The 16,711-nt window shown below is 40.3% G+C and overlaps 1 protein-coding gene across 7 annotated transcripts in view; it reads right to left on the bottom strand.

Moving 5' to 3' along the window:
- eya1 (EYA transcriptional coactivator and phosphatase 1) overlaps window positions 1-16,711 on the bottom strand; it is a 96,196-nt gene that overhangs the window by 19,481 nt on the left and 60,004 nt on the right. The gene's annotated exons all lie outside the window — the stretch shown is intronic.

Here is a 16,711-nt window from a genome sequence, read left to right on the forward strand (position 1 = left end):
CAGTTTCCACCTAAATCCAGCATTAGAACGCAGCATGTGTTTGAATTTATCACAGTGAAAGCCAACTCAACGTTCCGCCTCCGTCGGCCCCCTATGGGACGGTGTGGCGCAATGTCTGTGGGAGCTGTCTTGTCAACTAATGGTGGAGTCTATGGCTGAGGACATCGGTTGGAGGTGGGAGTCGTCACGCACACGAGTGAAAGCCTGGCCAATGTTTATTCTGTATATCCTGCTAGCCGCCCTCTCTTTTTCCTCTTTAGAGAAAACTTTTTGTCTCCGTTGCTCTGCCATCTTTGCAGAATTCGCGCAAATGCGTTAGCATTAACTTCCGTCTTTATAATGAATGGGGAAAGGGGGAAGTGACGTATGCCGTCAAGCAGTCAGCACATTTGTAGTTTTTTGTTGGTTCCTGCCACCCTCCTCAAAGTTAATTATTGCCAGTGAAAGCGATACAAACCCCCTCAAGATATAAAAGAGGTGTCATTCAACTAGTTGTCAGTTAACATACCATCACAAATGCTTTAAAAGGTCGATCAAATAAAGAGCCAAGGAACAAATTTGTAAATTCTTTGAAAAACTGCAAAGCTACAGCTAAAACTAGTTTTTAGAAGTTGTCAAAAGTTCCAGTAGTGGAAATCAGAACGCCAGTAAAATCCAATTTTATGCTGTTATCTCTGTAAAATACGTTCTATGCACAATCAGAGTAGCTTTCTGAATAGCCTCAAGTGAGTTTGAGAAAATTGCCCTTTAAATACTAGCTACACTGTATCATTATCTATCATCCTGAAGGATGCTTACATAGCACAGCCTGCCTTGAATGTTAACAAATCCTCATGTCCTCATTTTAATTGCTTTAACAGTGAAGGCATGCTTGCTTGTTTAGGAAAAAACACAATGACTCCTAGGGTTAAATACCTCATAAAGCCTCCATTTAGAGAACCACCCTTTCAGTGGAATGCCTCAATTGTCCAGTAATTAGCTTCTAATGAACCAGGCCAAATCACAAGACCGCTCATCTGGCGACGCTCGTTGCGGTCGTTCTTGAAGGTTAGCTCTAACACGAACTGGAACACGGAGGTCTGAGTCGAAGAAACGTATTAAAGATCATGAAAGTTTTACTAAGGGAATGATTCGTAGGCCTGCCGACTTAAGACCATGACAGAGACATTTATCAACCTGCTTTTACCGAACAAAGAGAAAGGGGGGCATCTGAAAAACAGTTACGGTTCCCCGCTGGGGCTAGCATAAACCTCTGCACCGGACTCCCTGGGAGGACCGGGGGCGGTAGGGGAGGAAGCCAATGGAGGAGGTGGTCGTGAGTAACGTCGTACAGTAACCCTTACACATACTCATTAGGAGCCACTTCTGAGGCCCTCGTAAACACCGCAGAGCCACGGATGGATGGACGGCACAGGTTCGGGCCCGTTAAGTACAGCCGTATGGTGTAAATGGAAAGCGGCCAAAATGGCGGCGCTAGGGAATTTACGGCGTCTCGGTGAAATGTCGGAATAGCGCATGAGAATAATGCCTCCCCGAATACAAATGAAAGTAGCGCATAAGTCTTTGGGTGTAAGAGACTGACAAGCCTCGACAATTGCGAGGGACTTTCTCAGAAGCGTTTGAACATCTCTTTTCCATCCAGTGCGCTCCCCCCGCTCACCGAGCAAACAGTGCTCTCTCTAAAAGCTACAATCACCGTTAACTTAGAACAGATGTTCCTTCTGTACTCAGGAGGGACTCTTTTCTGTTCACTTCATAGGCACTCGAGTGAATATTAAAGCTGCGATGGATGTGCCCTTGCGTAGCATCACCCATCTGTCAAGCAGAAATGGCTGATCTCAAGGAGTAGCTTGTTTTATAAGCACACCTGAAAAATAAGCAAGCTTCAAATCAAAATGGTGGCCCCAGTGTGTCGTTTCCGGCATGGGCGTTTGAGACTTCTTTTTGTGGTTCTACTTGTTATGGACCTATTATTCAAATCTCAAAATTTGGAAGCAATCGGACAAAATCTATGGGAATTGTTCATGTTTTCACAATACGAAAAAATGACAATACGACAATTTTCCTGTGACTTCTCAGGTATGGATTCTTGAGATGTTTATGTGGTTCTACTCATTCCATAAACAAATAACAAATACCATGTTATATTCTAACATGGTATGAGGAAATCTCAAGACCCTTAGAGTTTTTCTCATTGGCTTTGGTACGTTTCTCAGATTAAAATCTAAATTCTCAAAACTACTTGTTCAATCCTCACAAGATCGTATCACTAGTGCACATCAAAAAATCTGTTTCTCATTTCTTTGAGCAGGTTGCAGATGTTTTTGTGCATCCATGCAAATGGTTTTGTACAATTCTCATCTGTTTCCTACATTATCAGTTGCATCTGTCTTGATGGTCAAAATGGATGATCATGGGTCTTGAATAGTGTTGATTGTATTGAATAGTGTCACCAACCACAACATTTAGGCTAGGTTTATACTAAAGACTACAGAAACCAGGGATTTCCCCCCTTTTTTATTTTTTAATAGAAATTTATATTAAAAAAAAAAGCAAAACAAGATATATTTCTTTTGATAAAAAAACAAACAAAAAAATTGAAAAAAAAAAATAAAGAAAAGATCTTTACAGTTTTCGCTCACGTGTTTTTTTTTAGATTATTAATTAAACGACCAAAAAAAAAAAAAAAAATTATATATATATATATATATATATACATATATATATATATATACATATATAATCTATAATATATTTAACATTAAAGATGTCCCGATCGATCGGCATCTCAAACGGGTCCGATCACGTCATTTTCAAAGTATCGGAATCGGCAAAAAAATATCGGACATGCCTTTTTTTTAATATATAAATATATTTTATTTAAATCGTTTTCTAATTGTATTTAACATTACAGACAAAATGTCTTACACTCATCCAGAGTAGTTTTAGCTTAAAGTAGGGATATCAAATTTATTGCGTTAACAGCGGTAATTAATGTTTTTTAATTAATCACGTTAATTAATTAACGCATGCGCTGCACGACCCACTCACGCATTATCGCGTTCAATCTATAAAGGCACAGTTTTACCAATATATAGAGCTAAAAGGCAGCGTATAATTAGTAGGGAGAATTTTGACAGCCTTTGGAGCCTTTTTTTATTTGGCTAAAGCCTTACAATCCCTCTCTCAGCAATTAAAAATATCGTGAGAGGTAATGTGGGGAAGAAAGGTAGTAGTTGATCGTTTTCTTAACACCTTATGTTCTTTCCCAACGCAGAGAAGATATATGAATTAGTGCCCCTACGCACAGTCATGATTGCACTTCCCATCATGCATTTGGGCAGAAGTTAAATGGGTGCAGTATCATTTACTGAAAGCTAAAAAAATACACTAGATGGCAATATTTAGTCACAATATACAAAGTCACATTTATCCTTTAAGAATTACAAGTCTTTCTATCCGTGGATCCCTCTCACAGAAAGAATGTTAATAATGTAAATGCCATCATGAGGATTTATTGTCATAATAAACAAATACAGTACTTATGTACTTCATGTTGAATGTATATATTTGTCCGAGTTTTATTCATTTTTTTTTTAATGCATTGCCAAAATGTATATGATCGGGAAAAATCATCCGGATTGATTGGAATTGAATCCGGAGCAAAAAAAAAAAAAAAAAGCAATCGGATCGGGAAATATCGGGATCGGCAGATACTCAAACTAAAACGATCGGGATCGGATCGGGAGCAAAAAACATGATCGGAACAACCCTAGTTTATACTACAGGTCTTAATGCACGAATCCGATTTTTTTGTGTTTTTCCGACTCGAGTCAGGCATTAACTTGACGGTCTGAACGGGACAAGTCGCATAGAAGTGGAACATTTCAAATCCGATCCGTCACTTTCGTATGTGGTTCAAATCCGATCTGGGCCACATTTTTTCAGAACGTGACTGGTGGTCTGAACTGTCAAGACTCCCAAATCGGAATTCATGCAGCAATAACGTCAGCAAAGAGCAAGAGGCACGGAGGACGGCAGCCATGTAGGTATTAGCGCCTAGCTTGAACTCAGTCAGCTTAACCACAGTCATAAAAAGAATGAAATGAAGAAAAGAATAAGCCTTACAATTTTCGATTTTCATTCTGTGCGCTAAATGAGCAATATTTCATTATTGCACACATGGCCGAGTCGGGGCAAACTGACTCACCCACGTCATTTCACGCATACACGTCAAGGTTCATGTGTGTGCGTGTATGCGTTCAATCAGGCCATACAAACTTTGAATATAAGACTAAACGGGGATTATTAATGTCTGTTATTCGTGTCCTCTTTTTGGAAGTCAAAATATGATCACTCTGGAATGACATACAGCTAGCATGTGTAATTTGTTTTGATGCTTATGCGCATGCGGGTCTCGTTGCTGAGCGCATTTCGGACTGCGAATTAGTGCGCATGCGTGATATTTGAACGGTCTCAGTGGACAAAGACAGTCTGAACGGGCACGCCAAAAAAACAGATATGGCAAAAAATCTGATTTTTGCATTAATACCTGTAGTATGAACCTAGCCTTAGTCATTACGTCATTGCATAAGTCTTTGCATGCAAAATGGATGAACATGTTGTCAGAATATGTCAACACATGTATGCTTATTTCTAAGCATTTTCGTTTCTTATTTTATGTAACTTATTTAAACCTGCCAAAATTTGTGATAGTTTGAGACAATGTGGGTTTCCACCACTCATAATCAGGGAATGGTTTGCAACCCATAACAGAATGGTAATGGAGTTCCTCCCATCATACTCCCTGTTCCTCCCTGTTTTTGGCAAGTGTATGTTCGCCAGCCTCACACTGAGATGACTCTTGGATGCCATGAATGCAGCATGCAGTGACATCACAGCAGATGCCTGCAGAGTCTGGAAAAGGCATTCAAGCAGATTATTTCCACGCTGTATAGCAAGAGAAGACATCCATTGTGACGTGTATGAAAATTTGTGGCCCAACGGGGAAAAATGTCAAGATACCTTGAAAGAATGGGGAAAAAAATCCTGACATGTAGCACTCAAAGTTTGGTTGTGCCGATTGTCTTATGGTCATGTTTCTAATTTTGCTTTTGTTTTTTATTCTTTGTGATACCCAGTGCTGTCTTTTGCTTTCTGTATCGCAGTGACATGGTCTGTCAAGAAATCTTGTCCAGTTTCTTGCAACCAATCTCCCACACACAAAGGTGTAACTTGGTGTAATTTTTATCAAAACGTATGTACACCATCTTCAGCCAGGGGCGGACTGGTAATCTGTAGCTTCTGGAGGATCACAGAACGGCCGGTGCTCTGGACGGCCGCCATACATACATAGCTGTTTTTATCCCCCCTATCCTTTATGATTATCTACAGTTCGCATCCAATCCGACAGGAGGCAGCAATGCGCCTGGCTGTTAACCGCCAATCTGATAGGAGAAGAACGAAGAAAGCACAGAGTAGCCTACTTTGGCAAAGCCTTACTCCTTGTGGAATCAAAATAGCGACGAGCTTGGATAAACAATATGGATGGTGGTGGCAAAAAAAGAAAAGAGAAGGGTGGCGCAGAGAAGGTTAGAGAGAAAAAAACAGAAGAAACTCGAGAGTGAAGCATTGAAATGTCACAAGTTGACACACATGTTTGCAAGCAGCAGTCTGGCTGCAACCGCCACGCCGGCTAGCAACAGCCCAGACCCCGGCGATGGTGAGAATGGGAGCGGCAGCCGCTCTCGCGTGCAGCCGGTGCAGGGAGAGACAACAATGTAATGATGAGCTGGTGGAAGTTCCCCAGACAAGCGCAGGGCAAGTAAGTAGGGCTGAAGAGGGTTACTTGCTAGGTATATTGGCAATTTTCATCCACCAGGTAGCTACATTTTAAATGAAATAAATGGCAATTAAAGGGTTTGTGCCAGCTAGTCCATGTCCCTGTTTGCAATCGTGTCAAGTTACAGTATGCTAGTCCTACTATCCCTCTCCTAAGAAAAAATATTTTAGCTGTAAAACAACGTATGCACACGCAGCAGCAATATTAATTCAGAAGAAATATAGTCTCCTGCCTTTTTCTGGTTCTACATAGAGATCCTGAGAGTGTTCTGGTCATTTCTCAATGAGTATTCAAGTTAAAATGTACAATTACAGCCTCTTTTCATTGTGATTTATCATAAATCATACCATGTTTTCTTTGTGCTTCAGGCAGTCTCCTGCCTTTTCAGGTTCTACATTGAGACCTGGACTGTGCTGTTAATTTCTCAGTGAGTATTCAAGTTAAAATGTATAACACTGCAATGTGTAGTTCTTCATAGCCGCTTCATTTTTCTCTCAAAGTGCTCAAAATTGATGCGTTTTACAATAAAATGTGAAAAAAATTCTCCCGTGGGGGGGGGACATGCCCCCGGACCTCCCTAGAGAGTCTGTGTTTCCCTTGGTACAGCGATTCTTGTGGGCTGGGCTGAATTAAAGTCCAGGGCTGCTTTTTAGTCCCAGTCTGCCCTGTCTTCAGTATCAGAGCCTTCCACTAGAGCAGGGGTCCCCAACCTTTTTTGCACCACGGACCGGTGTTATTTGGGCCTTTTTTATCACGGACCGGTGTTCTGACAAATTTTGCAACCCATCAAAAATTGCAAATATGCGGTTCTGCGCATGCGCGTAATGTTAAACATAGCCGCAAAATGCGCAAATGCAGCGATTCCAAAGTAAACACTACAAACTTTCTTGAAAGAAAGGAATATTAACTTACGTTTGATCATGGAAGGACTTATAGAAAAGTTCTCCTCAGATTCATCCTGCCATGTAAGCTGCACACAACAGCTGCACACCGCGCTCACCATTAACGACTTCGCCTTGTCGTTAAACATTAATTAAGAATCCCGCTTCACAAAGATACGATGTTGGAAATTGTAGCAAGGTTTTCAATGCTCTTGTTGCAATGTCAGGATATTCCAGAATGACTTTAATCCAGAACCTCGGTAGAGTTGTTGTCTCAAATGTACGTTTAATAAGGTTGCCGTCATTTGCGATCTCTCTGTTTATCACAAACGGGTCACTAATCCACTCCTTCGCAGTTCGTGGGCCTTCGAGGTTGTAGGCTCGTCAGGTGCCCTTTTCGCCGTAAAAATATCCTTTTCGCCGTAAAAATATCTCCAAAGACGTCTGTTTTCCAGTTATCTTCGCTCGTGTGGGGGCTAATTATTTCCGGGAACAAATGTGCTGCGCCCGCGGCCTAGTAATACGTTATTATCGAGGACAAGCGCCCATAGATATATTATATACACAAACAAGATGTACTGCTAGCAGTCCAATCAATGGACTTCTATGACAACATTGTAATCTATCCTGTAGTATTATATCTAGAGTAGACAGATATTGATGTGTTAAGCGGTACCGGTCCGCGGCCCGGCAGATGGGGACCCCTGCACTAGAGTAACTGTTCAAATGAGTTGACTCTCTTGTATGTGCACAATGAAACAAGGACTTGTCATTCTGACAGCCCTGACACGTTCATTGACAGAGAAATTTAATTTTGAGCAATAGAAACCAAGTATTTTGCACAAAAAAACTGGCTTTTGCAGGTTGCATGTTGTTTTGCTACTTGTGCGACATGTTTTGAGGGTTGAACAAGTAGTTTTGAGAGTTTAAATTCTAATCATATGAGAAACATATCAAAGCAATTGAGAAAAAATGTAAAAGAATTCTATGAGAGAACTACATTACCCACTGTCAGAAAGCTTGGTGTCAGTCTCAGTTCGTGAATCATGTTAGGTGCAGTTCAGTGTTTAAAGCCAATGTTAAAATTTTAGAAGGAACAGGTCTGTAAAATACGGTGAGTAAGGAAAATGACACATGGCAATTTCCAGAGTGAACAAAAACACCCGCAAAATTGACAGTAATGGAGGACAGGATGCCATTTCTCCATCATTCAACCTCTCCTCCTGTCTGTGGAAAGCTGTCTTTTCACTCTGTCTGCTGAAAACTTTTCAGCAGTGGAGGAAACTATCAGAGCCTTCTTTGTTCTCTGGGCGTCTGTCATCAAGCAATCAAGTGATGACGGCCTGACTCTTCCTGTATAGCCTGGGAGTGGCGCTTGGCCCAGACCAAAGTGAAGGTTAATCACCAATGCGCCAAAAACACTGATCCATCGACCCCTGACCCCCTTGCTGGTTTCCTGTCTTGCCATTTTCCATTAAAGATTGCCATTTTCGCAAGAAGTTAAAACATCTTTCGTTCGTCGCCGCGGGATTCCTAAAGCCATGTGAAAGGGGCTCCTCTGCAATTCGCAGCTTCTCAACGCCGACACTCTACCGATAGAGGCTGTCATTCACGGACCCCCAGCGTCTTCCTCCCCCTCTCGGTTCCCACCACAGGTATAGGCCTGGAGAAAGGTGAGGAGGAGGGTGGAAGGGCTGTGATTATACCTGGGGGTCAAACACAGGATGTGGGTAACAAAGGGAGAGTTCTTCCAAGCTACTTCATTCCGATCCGCGCTTGAACAGTTGCGGAATTCAAACAACGGTGCCAAACAAAAGCAAAGGGATACGCTGGTTTGACAAATATTCAATGGAGTGAGGGGAAACGCACTTTGCAAAATGTTTTTTCTTGTGGTATGGTGGTTAAATTGTTTGTCACGACAAGTCAAACAATTTTAGCAAACAAAAACAGAAGGATCGGCATGGTATTGCTGCTTTTACGTTCATGTCTGCTGCTTTTACAGATTTTTGCAGGACAAGAAGATGATCATACTTAAGGGACCATGTGCACAGCTGTTGCAAACTAATTTGACAAGTTTTGAGATGATCCTGTCTAATTTTGATGTTTTTCAGGCTGTTTATTGCACTCCAGGTGAGCTAAACCATAAAGCTACATAAGATATACAGTGGTATGAAAAGCTATCTGAACCTTTTGGAATTTCTCACATTTCTGCATGAAATCACCATCAAATGTGATCTGATCTTTGTCAAAATCACACAGATGAAAAAAACTGTCTGCTTTAACTAAAATCACCCAAACATTTATAGGTTTTCATATTTTAATGAGGATAGCATGCAAACAATGACAGAGGGGGGAAAATAAGTAAAAAAAAAAACCCTTTGCCTAAGGAGACTTAAAGAGCAATTGAAACCAATTTTTACCAAACAATTTAAGTCAGTTGTGTACCCAATCACTGATAAGTCGTTTAAAGCTGCCCTGCCCACTATAAAACACACGCCTAGTAAGAAGTGTCTTGTTGAGAAGCCCTTGTCTTATGTGCATCATGGCTCGGTCAAAAGAGCTGTCTGAAGACCTGCAATCAAGGATTGTTGATTTGTATAAAGCTGGGAAAGGATACAAAACCATCTCTAAGGCTACATTCATACTGCAGGTCTTAATGCACGAATCTGATTTTTTCATGTTTTTCCGACTCGAGTGAGGCATTAACTTGACGGTCTGAACGTGACAAGTCGCATAGACCTGGACCATTTCAAATCCGATCTGGGTCACTTTCGTATGTGGTTCAAATCCGATCTGGGCCACATTTTTCCAGACTATCGCGGCGGTCTGTACTGTCCAGTCTCTCAAATCGGAATCCATGCAGCAATTACGTCATCAAAAAGCGAGAGAGACGCTACTGTAGCGGTGCAGCTGTGCGTTATTAGCGCCTAGCTTGCCTTGAACACGGCTTTTTAGGAAGGGTCGGACTTGACAACAGTCATAAAAAAATAAAAATGGCTTGAGGATAAGCCTGAGAATGATCGGTTTTCTGTCTGATCCATATAAGCAATATTTCAACATTGCTTACACGGCTGAGAGTCAGGGCAAACTGCCCGTATGTGTGTGTGACATGCACGGACAGTGCGTGCATGCTATCGATCCATATACTTTGAATATCAGCCTACACTGGGATTATTTATGTCTGTTATTTGTGTCCTCATTTTAAAAAACAAAATATGATATCCCTGGAATGACGGATGACAGCCAGCATGTGTGGTCATTTGTTTTGATGCTCCTGCGCATGCGGGTCGTCTTGCTCAGCGCGTGTCGGACTGCGAATTAGAGCGCATGCGTAATACTTGAATGGTCTCAATGTACAAAGGCAGTCTGAACGCGCACGCCAAAAAAACAGATATGACAAAAAATCGGATTTGTGCAGTAAGACCTGTAGTATGAACCTAGCCTTAAAGTCTGAACTGTTGCTTCTCTCCCAAAGAGTGGCCGTTCACCAAAGATGATGCCAAGAGTTCAGCGCAGAATACTCAGAGAGGTAAAAAAGAACTCAAGAGTGTCTGCTAAAGGCTTACAGAAATCACTGGCACAGTAATATATGTGCACACATCAACTAAATGTAAAACTTTGGCCAAGAATGGTGCTCATGGGAGGACTCCACGGAGGAAGCCACTCCTGTCTAAAAAACATTGTTGCTTGTTTAATGTTCACAAAAAGGCACTTGGACACTCCACTGATGTTTTGGCAAAATATTTTGTGGACTGATGAAACCAAAGTTAAATTGTTCGGGAGTAACACACAACGTCAAGTGTGGAGGAAAAATTGAACAGCTCACCAACATCAACACCTCATCTCCACCATGAAGCATGCTGGAGGGAACATCATGATTTGGGGCTGTTTTGCTACCTTAGGGCCTGGACAGCTCGCAATCATTAATGGAAGAATGAATTCAAAAGTTTATCAGGATTATTTGGAGGAAATCCTGAAGTCGTCTGTCAGACACTTGAAGCTAAAAAGAGAATGTATGCTGCAACAAGACAATGATCCAAAACACAGAAGTAAATCAACTTCAGAATGGTTTCAGAAGAACAAAATACACGTTCTGGAGTGGCCAAATCAAAGTCCAGACGTGAACCCCATAAAGATGCTGTCGCATTACCTAAAGACAGCGATTCATGCCAGACATCCCAGGAATCTGACTGAACTACAGCAGTTTTGTCAAGAAGAATGGGCCAAGATTAGTCCTGATCAATGTGCCAGACTGATCTGCAGCTACAGGAAGCGTCTGGTTGAAGTTATTGCTGCCAAAGGGGTTGGGGGCACAAAATATTAAATGTGATGGTTGACTTAATTATTTTTTTCCCCCCTTCTGTCATTGTAATTATACTATCCTCATTAAAATATGAAAACGTATAAATGTTTGGATGGTTTTACTTAAAGCAGACACTGTTTTTTTCATCTGTGTGGTTTTGATAAAGATCAAATCACATTTGATGGTGATTTAATGCAGAAATGTGAGAAATTCCAAAAGGTTCATATACTTTTTCTTACCACTGTAACATAAGAACAACATAACAAAAAAAAGCACATATTGTGCACTAAAATAAAAAATACATTTAATTTGTCAAACGGCCGTTCCCCATTGTATAAAGACTACCAGTTAAAAAAAGAACAACAGAAAAAAAACAAGTTAAAAAACACTGTAAAAAGAATCCAGATGGGATTATATACATAAATAAAATAGTGATCGTTTTATGGCCAGATGGCACAGCCCTAATCCAATCAAAAAAATACAAAAGTACCTACGTTAGCTGTTAGCCTTTCTGAAAACTACAAAAAACTTCAGAAGACAAGACAAGACCAAATTCACATAAACAAAATAAAGTTGGATCGGTTTACATACAGGTTGATCATGACTAGAGCTGTCCCGACTAGTCGACGTTGTCGATGTCATTGATGACGTAAATGCATTGACGGGCAAAACATACCTTCGACGGGTAACGACGGGTTTAAAAAAATTACATGCGGATAAAGTTTAGAATGGCGGGCGCTTGCAATACAAGCGGTTATTACTGGCACCCCCAAGGGGCCGCTGTTATTCAATGTGACCGGTGTTGTCAGATTGAGCAAAGAGGAAGAAAGTGGGCGAGCGAGCGAGAGAGAGGGAGCGAGATCGGTGAGTTGGGGAAGTGCGCGGGTAGCGCCGAGTTGAGTGGCTTGAACTGGCTTCATCCCCCACGTTTTTGTTTTGGTCAATAAAAGTATCCATAAAGAGCCATCCGACGCCTCTTGGTGTTTTTATGCACGCCGCCGCCTTCCTGAGGAGGAAATCGGACGAACTCAGACAAACCGACGACAATGAGCCAAGTGAATCGTCGGTGAGGAGTTGAAAACACCGACAATTTCCAAAAAGGGCAGAGTTGGTAACACGTGAAAGCGGCATAAAGCCAAAAAAGCGGACCAGAATAGCCAGAGCCTGGAATTATTTCAAGGAAAATATGGAGGGTGCCACTTTGTGTACTCTTTGCTAAGCTGAGCTCGCATACAATGGTAGCAGGTCGGCCATGAACGAACACTTAAAGCGCCGTCACCCAAGTGTAATTTTGAAGACAACAAGAAACAACAAGCTAGCGGATTATAAGTCCATACAACTTTCTAACGGTTTTTTAAATGGAAGTTGCCTTTATGTGCATCGTATCGACGTGCATTTTAATTTAATAAAGTAATTAATATTTTCATTCATTCATTTTCCATGCCGCTTTTCCTCAATTATATATATTTTCAAATTATTATTAAATTTATTAGGATCATGGAAGCTCCCCCTTGGGGGAAATATATACATATATCCTGTATATACATAATATAATAAAAATATATATGGAAACAGCACTGACCTGCTTATTGTAATCCATGACTGCACTAATGTTAGTTATTTAATATTACAAAGATTTACATATCGTAGTATACTATAAATTAATACTATATATTTAATTTTTGTTACTGTGGGTATGTGTGCCTTTCATTCAAAATAATTGTGCTAATATTTCAGTGTGCCCTCTACTTTATCTATTTTCAGGTTAAAACAAACAAAAGTTGAACAGTTTTTCCCATCCCCCAAAAATGCAGCATGCACACCAAAAAAACATCTGAACTCACACAAAGTATTTTGAAAATGGTTGTCCGGGACATTGCAATTCATTTTAACATTTATAACAATATAGACAATGACATACCACAAAAAGAGTAAGAATTGTTTTGACTCCTGTTAAAGAGGTTAAGTCACAGTGTTTCCGTTTACATTTTTTTGCACTAGTTAATGCCAGCAGCATTTGACCTTATTGTTTGTGATTTATTATTGGTATTTATGTTATTTATTTATACGTTAATAAAGAATTCAGGTGTTCCAAAATGTTTTTTTGGTGAATTAATAAGCTTGAACAAAAATGTCATTATTAAAGTAGTAAAAAAAAAATTTTTAATTATTAGATTAGTCGACTAATCGTAAAAATAGTCGGCTGACTAATCGGGAGGAAATTAGTCGTTGGGACAGCCCTAGTCATGACTATCCATTTCTTTGGCTGGATTGCCCAGCTCTAATCCAAAATCCCATCACCTCTAAAATTATCTGTACGGCACTAATATTAGTGGTTCTTCGCAAAGGATAAAGAACATGGGACTGAGTACAGCTGCATGATCAGTACCAAAATCTTTAGTCTGATTAACTATTTGCAAGTCAAACTAAAAATAACAAGGCTCATATATAGAAAAATACCCATAAATCGAGCCAACTTGTATGTTAGCTAGAGGTGGCGTGCTAGGACGTTTTTAAGCCATCACAGATTGCAATATTATAAAATGTGAAAAACAGCTTTGAGTGTGGAGACAATCAACTCCAGCACAGCTGGCCTTTCTGGAAATGACTTCCCACACAAGACAGAAAACCCCCCGAAACAAAACACACACAAGTGTCAGGAAAGCAAAAACACCATAAAGCTACCATTCGAGCGGAATCGCGGGATTTAACCCGACTACGGCCAGACATAAAACCAACAGACCGAGCTCGGAGAAAAGAGACTCTGGAGGCTTGTAGCGCTAGCTAAGCGTGCAATTCACAGCATCTCTCATTAACAGGCCCGAGTGCACGTTTCAACCTAGGGAGCTATAAAAAGTTAGAGGCGCTCGATCCAGTGTGTGGAAGTGGCCCGGGTGTTTTGGGAGTGCGAAGGGGGCATCGGGCCACTAATTGAAAATGTTCCCACCTTTCCAGACCTCCCCACCCAACCCCCTTTGTGAGTGGTTTGCCCCTTTGCCCTTTTCTCCTTCAGAGTTGTTTTCTCACCCGGAGAGGGAGGAGGGGGGTAGACGGCCGACCGTGTACCCCACAGAGAGGAGAGCGTGAAGGGGGGAAGCTTGAGATTGAGGCCCTCGGTTCCCACACGCTGCATTGGCGTTCCTGAGATACAGTAAACTCACAACTGTCAGTCTAGTGGGGTTTCATTAAAGTTCGATTTTACAGGACGCTGGCCTAAATTGTGCATCAGTGCACAAAATATTTGAAAATATTACACTTAAAAAATATTCTGCCTGAGTGTAGGTTTGTCACGGCAGAATAAATAGACGCTTATTTACAGGTACATTAGTTTATGTGCACATTAGCAAGAAAATAAAGGGGAAAATGATACCTGAATGTATAGGAAAGGTAGAAAAAATACAAATATGTGAAACGAATCAATAATAAATTAAAAAAATAAAATAAATTTTGCTTTAGGTTATTATCATATAAAAGGATTGCATATTATTGGATATAATTTTAAATAAAAAATGTTAACTACAAATGTTTAAACATATACACTGTATATATATATATATAATTATTTCAATTAGATTTTAATAAATTCTTATTTTAATCGAATTTGTTGTATATAAAAACAAACAAAATTGACTCGCTGCTTGAAATTCATATTTCAAAAATGTTATTTATCTTAATTAAATACATTGTATTGTATATAATACGACTGAGTTGACTACCACAGCCGCATTAAACGTTCCCGCTCAAGCTCGGCAGTGTTAATACTTTGATGGACCTCTCACAATCGCACTAAACTCTGCACCTGTGTTCCCTCACAGCCTTCTGGGGTCTCCCTTTATGGCTCCCGACTAAATTAGATGGACCATATGCATTTCTGCACATGCTTAAATACATAACTGCTGCTGCTGCCGGGCGAAGTATTTTTAGGCCCGCTCCGTTTTAAGCCGCAGCTATCCGAGCTGGAGAGAAAAGCGCGAGTGAACACTTTACACAGCCCGATTTTAGGGCTGTTTTTGTTCTGATTTGGAGCAAACCCGGGCAAAACGATAGATGCTAGGCATTCAATCCATTTGAAATGGGAGAGGCTGGCAGCAAATTAGAAATGAGAACTGAAAAGAGCTGTTAGAGGCTAATGCTAAATTGGACAATTAGCTCAGTGGTCAGCACGCTTGACGACCACAGTTATAGTTGGCGTGGTTGAGAGAATGATAAAGGGAACACAGTGACGTCACCACCACCATCAGACTGGTTATACATACATACATACTAGTCATTTGTTGTAGAACAGGTGCCAAATTGATAAGTAGTGTAAATAATGTGCATCGGAGAATGAACATCGAGAATCAGAGAATATTTAGTGTTTACACCTTTTTTGAAAAATAAACATTTTTTAAAAATAAATATATGTTTTTTTTTTTAAATCAAAGTGTGTAAATAAATCTATAATAAGAAATAAAACGAGAAACTGCAATTTCTGGAGAAATTACGATAGGGCTTTGCTGTGGTAGATACAGATCTATCAGGTCACTTCCTGTTGATTTGGGGACATCTCGGGGAGACGTCCTGTTTATATCAGGTCGTTCCTGTTAGTTTAAGGACATTTGGGGGACATGTCCTGTTAATTTCCATTTGGGGGACGCGTCCTGTTGATATCAGGTCACTTTCTGTTAATTTGGGGACATTTCGAGGACACGTCCTGTTGATATCAGGTCACAAAATGTTAATGGGCTGTAATGGTAAATGGTAAAAAAATCACAAGATCCTTTGTTTTCCTGCCATTGAAAATGAATGGGAAATTTTGACATATATTGCTGTCAATGGCATCACATTAGAAATGTATGGGACAGTTTTTGGCGAATTGTAGGGAAACCGTATATTTTTGCCAAAATCTGTATACGACTTTTATGCCCATGTGTTATTTATGCGATTTTGGTGAAAAATTGTAGGACAAGTCGCGTTTCAAAAATGTTTTTTAAAAATCACGTTCACGGACGAACGGAAAATTTTTGAGGGTCGTTCAAAAAATTCGAGCGAAAATTCCGGTCATTTTGACATTTGACAAAAAAGGAATTTTACTATATGAGCCTGCCGCCTTTGTCTTGCAAAGCCCCATCTAACTATGAAAAAAATTACTATTAAGAGGTTAAAAAAAAAAAGGTTTGCAAAATTTTTACTTCAACGTCTCTAAACAATTTTTCGACTATCAAAGTAGCTGTCGAGTCATTTGATAGTAACCTTTTTTTTTTACAGTGTGTGAATGACGAGCCAAAGTCTTCCTGAGTCATAAACTATTACGTGGAACGGAATGTTGCCAAAAAGTGACTGATGAACAAGGAAGTGGTCGTAAATAAAAACAAACAAGTCCAAACTCATGTCGTTTTGGGAAAGAAGCCCTTTCCAATTGCAGCAAGACGTTTTCCAACGTCTTCGGAATTCTACTTTCGGAAAACCTCAGGAAATATCGCAAAAAAACAAAACAAAACAGTGACACACCGACAGATTCTTTCACATCCGACTAAAACTATTAAGCACCATTTTTTTCCTCCTTTGTTCCTTACAAGTGAAAGCCCTCGGAAACAACAGTTTGTAAAGACATTAAAGAATCAAACCACCAAGTCGGAGGGACCACCTCAGGAACACACTTTCGCATTGAAACACATGCAAGTAGAATCCTTGGAGCGCCGCGAG

The sequence above is a fragment of the Corythoichthys intestinalis genome, chromosome 20 (genome assembly GCF_030265065.1).
Source record: "Corythoichthys intestinalis isolate RoL2023-P3 chromosome 20, ASM3026506v1, whole genome shotgun sequence".
Lineage (NCBI taxonomy): Eukaryota > Metazoa > Chordata > Actinopteri > Syngnathiformes > Syngnathidae > Corythoichthys > Corythoichthys intestinalis.